Raw genomic sequence first — 5,057 nt, forward strand, 5'->3', positions numbered from 1 at the left:
TTATCTGTTCAAACTTTTAGCTTTTAGCGAACCCTTGGATTCAAAATGACTTCAGTTTTTGCTATTGCGACTCCTTTGGTGGTTGAGATCAAGGATAGGGCTTGTCCAGTATTCAAGAAATATCCATTCAAATTGGTCGAGGATGATCTAGGAGACCTGTGTTCTCATCCGTGCCCTACGACATATTGCATAATGACGATATCAGAGCCTACATTCACTATGACCTTGAGGAGCTCGAGAATGCCGACATGTTGGACCTTTATAACAAGCATTTGGTTGACAGTTTGGGAAATCTCAAACCTGAATATAAGGAGCTGCATGATAAGGGTTTCTCTCAGTTCATACATTTCTTGTTGTTTGATGAGGTAAAGTGGATCCGCTACATCTTGAGCCATGTGAATGATGAATTCATATGGCTTGATAGACCCGACAAAACCACCAAGCAAGTAATCCATGTTGTAACTGGTTTGGATGAAACTGGTGATGTGCCTAGCCTGAGAAAGGTTTCAAATGACATTGTCATAGCTACCACTGGATCAAAGTTCGACATCAGAGCCATGACTGTAAATGATATTTTGGAGAATGATGTAAAGTTTTCTTCAATGGTAGTAAGATACAAGGTCTACTAGTCCAGCTAGTACAACTCTATCTCCGGTACTGCCATCTACTCTGCATATCAGATGCTTAAAGAGGATAAGAGGTATGACCTATGCACGACACTTTTGAATGAGTTATTGAACAATTTAAAGAAAATTAAGCAAGACAAAAAGCACACTTTTAAGTATGGTACACTCCTTATTTTCCTGGCACTATACTTCTTACAAGAGATACCCGGTATAAATGGCAAGGTCCAATGGGCCTATGATAGACCAGTGGCCATGCAGATCAAGGAAGGTCTATGGGGAATTGGTGATGCTACAATGAGAATATTTTCCCTCTAGGGATACTTCAACACCTTTCAATCCACAATGAAGAACAGAGAAAATATTCCTCAGGAGGTGGTTGAGAAGTATGAGCAAATCATTTACGTCATGGTGCATAAGGATCAATGCCTGATGGAAGTAGTGGAGCCCCAGATAATCTAGATTATGCCCATGGGGTATGAAGTTGACTCTATTATGCTTGAAGCGTATGGACAACTTCTTCTGAGTCAACTGGTAGATCCCAAAGAAGGGAGAATTGGGACATTTAAAGAAAAGGACCTTAGTTTGCACCAACAGTTCACTGCTCCTGTCCAAAAGAGAAAGGTGACCAAGATGGCAGAAGTAGTAGCTACTCAAATGGGCTTCACCAAGGAGGAGGTGAAGAAGGCAATATAAAAATATGCTCAAAAGGAGGCAACTAAGTCTACTCCTTCTCCAGTGGCACAACCTGCTAAGCCTACTTCATCTCGAAAAGGTGTGCTGAAGCAAAGGGAAAAACCCAAAAGAACTTATGTTGTTGTATCTTTGGTGGCCTCAAAAAAAAATCCGAGGAAGAGGCAGGAGGAGCAAACAAAAGAGGTGAATTTGTCAGATAGGTGAGAAAGCCTCAATCCGGTGGAGCATAGCCTAGCAAAAAGGCCAAGTCAGATTCTGCTCCCTCCAGAAGACCCCAAAGAAGAAAACTGGTCAAAAGTCAATTGGACAAGGACCTTGAATCTGGAAATATAGAAGGTAAGCATACAATAATTCCTCCACTATCAATAGATCAATTGATAGATGAGATATTGGTGGATGGAAATTTAAAGAATCTTCAAGCAAATTTTGACAATTTTGATGATGGTGATCAAAGAATAGTAGAGGAAGCGATAGTATTATACTTGCATAATTTTGGTAAGACATTGATTGAATTAGAGAAGTCCATTCCAAAGGACCTGTATAGTATAATAGATGCTAGAAGGATTAATGTGAGTAAAATGGATAGAGAAATGAAGGAGAGAGAACTTGTAAATAGATGTACATGTATTACTCATGATGAAGTTAACGGATTGATTGAAGAAGCCAATAAAAAGGAATTCAAAAGTAAGATCAAAATAAATAGGTTGATGATTGGTAATGTATAGGAGGTTAGAAAAGAAATAGAGGAAATATGGAAGAAGATTATTCAAAATGACCCTCTATATAAGGATTCTTTTAAATCATCTCAGCCGGAAGACAAGTAAGGTGATTTCGAAAGTCAGAAGGTTGAGACTTAGTTTGAAGATCAACCAGAAGACCAAGGAAACATCACAATTGATGTTGATACCGATGACAATCCTCTGGTGATTGATAACACTACAATGCCTAAAATTCAATAGACTGATATTGGGGACAAGGGTGAGAAGAAGGATGCTGAGTCTAGAGAAGGTGAGGTATCCAAGGTGGACAAAGGTAAAGGCATAGATGATGTGGAAATTGCCACTCCTTCGGTAACATGGGTCCCACCTCAAATAAATCTTGATGGGTCAGTTGATCTTGGCAAGATGTCTCCTGCAAAGAAGCTTATGATTGTTGCTGCAGTCCAAGATCAAGCCATCCAAGACTTGGTGAAATATGAGATTGAAGATAAAAAGATAATTTTGATGTCCATTGATGTTTTGTAGAAGGTGGCTACCAATGTACAACTAGATTCAAATAACAGCCCCTCCGATAAATTGATACATATGATTAACAATGTAAATAGCAATTTTGATTCTTTAGAAAAGACGGCTACTTAGAAAGTTTTGGATAAATTTAAGGAGGTCAAAAAATAGAAATTCTTGAAAATGATTGAAGATGACAGAGTGACATTGAATAAGAGACTGCAAACCATTTTTGACACATTGTCACAAATCGATAAACTATATAAATCTTGTCTCATTTTGCCTTAATTCACCTTTGATATTGACAAACAAATAAATGACTTCTAGGGCAAGCTTGCAAGTATCTCACAATATTTTGACCCTTATGTATCATTAACCAAAAGCATTGAAGGACATATTATAGCCTTGAATGATCAAATCTTTGATCTTCAAAGGAGAAAGTTTTGAGGAAAGTGGGTGAACTCCGAAACCTGATTGTTGTCTGGTTATATACTATGTTGAGCAATAAGGCAGATTGTATGAAGGAAATGGCCTAACCTATACCATCAGATTTGAGAGAGTTAGAAATTTATGCCACTGTATTCAATGCATTTATCACAATTTTGGATAACCTGAAGAGTGGGTGGGAAAATCACCTGGGATTTTTGAAGACCGTTTATGGTGACCTATTCAAATATTTGTAAAGTATATATCATCTGTATATCAGTTTTGGGCAGCACCCCATCTTTGGCATTGTTTATTCAAGATTGAAGCTGACTTTGAGCTACACATTACATCTCTTGAAGCTGACTTGAAGGAGATTGCTTTTGTGTTATGACCGGATATATAAGATCAATTTGGCGATTGATTTTTAGTGTGTTAGAGATATGGTGATCCGTTTTGGTGTGATTGAGCATAGTTTCACGTGTGCATTTTGCTTTCAGGCCAACCGGTAGCTAACTGCAACTAAAACAAAGTATTCAACAAAGCAAAGATAGTCAGAGATTCAAAGCTTAATCAGAACTCATTTTTGCATAGTCAGATGCTAATTAAGAGTTCATTTAATTGTATTTACTCAATGTAGTCAAACTGTAAGTCAGTGAGACTTCCTTGAGGGTTGTAGCCCTCCGAACAACTTTATTTGAGCAGTGAGTTCTAGGCAGTGAGCCTGAATGCAAGTGCATTCCCCCTTCATGTAATATTTCTATACACTTGGCCATAGTATATGAATATTGTGGGTTCCAGCCCCACCGTTTTTTTTCCCTTTCTAGGTTTCTACGTAAAAATTCTAGTGTTGTGGATTTGTGTATTCTTTGTTTCATGTTTATGCTCTTTTCTATTATGCATTGCTAATCGATGTATAAAGAATAAGTTTGTGGTTTCAATTTCTAGTAGATCACTGATTCACTCCCCCCTCTCAGTGATCTCTCATTATAACAAAAAAGAGTTATGCAAGGTAGCATACAAAGCCAAAAGAGGGTGAGAAATACAACTACCCCATAAACCAATTAGAAAAAGACAAAATAGTGGTTTTGAGAGCTGGTACAACAAGCCAAAAGAGGGTGTGTAACTCAACTACCCATGTGTGGGTGAGAGTGACACATGTAGCTAAAGTATTTCACCGCATGTGTTCATATTAACTACTCCTAATAACCTAAGCAAGCTTAAATATTATGTGTAATAAAAATAAATACCCCCTAACCTAAGGAATTAAAAAACCTATACTAACACCCCCATTAAACACAACTTAGGTGGGTGAAAATATGGGTCCCAACAAGTGAAGCCATGCTAGGTACCCATGTGCATAGAGATCCCCCCCAAAAGAAGAAGCCTCCTCATAAGAGAAATAATCCACCCTAAAAATAAAGAGAGAAAATGAATCACTAAGAAGCCCCTCTTAAAGTAGACACCTGTTGCATTCCAAGCAAAGCTCACAAATGAAGGAACTTGCTTTTGGTGAAGGGTTTAGTGAAGATGTTTGCAATATGCTTTGAGTAGAACAATACTTAAGCTCAATGACGCCTTCTTGAATCAACTCCCAGATGTATTGCATATATATCATAACATGTTTCATCCTTTGGTGATGAAATGGATTTCTTGAGATCTATATAACACTCTAATTATCACAAAAGATGATCATAGGCTTATGGATTAGAATACCAAATTTTGTGAGAATATTTTGAAGCCAAGTAGCCTCAGTGGTAGCATTAAATACCCCTTGATAGTCAACCTTTTTCAATGAAAGAGCAATTGCAGACTGCTTCTTGCTCAACCAACAAACTGGACTGAAACCAAGTAAGAAGCAATATCTTGAAGTAGACTTGTGATCCTAAGAGTTACCCGCTAAATTTGAGTCAATATCAACACTTTTTACATGCTGAATTCCATAATTGTGAGTACCTTGAATGTAGTGAAGGATCTCTTAGCTGCTTTCCAATGCAACTTGTGTGGCTCCTGTTAGACCCAATATGGAAAGCTAATGTACTGAGAGGGGAGGGGTGAATCAGTACTTCAAAACTTTTCTTCAACAATAACT

This window comes from Cryptomeria japonica, chromosome 3, assembly GCF_030272615.1.
Source record: "Cryptomeria japonica chromosome 3, Sugi_1.0, whole genome shotgun sequence".
In the NCBI taxonomy this organism is placed as follows: Eukaryota; Viridiplantae; Streptophyta; class Pinopsida; order Cupressales; family Cupressaceae; genus Cryptomeria; species Cryptomeria japonica.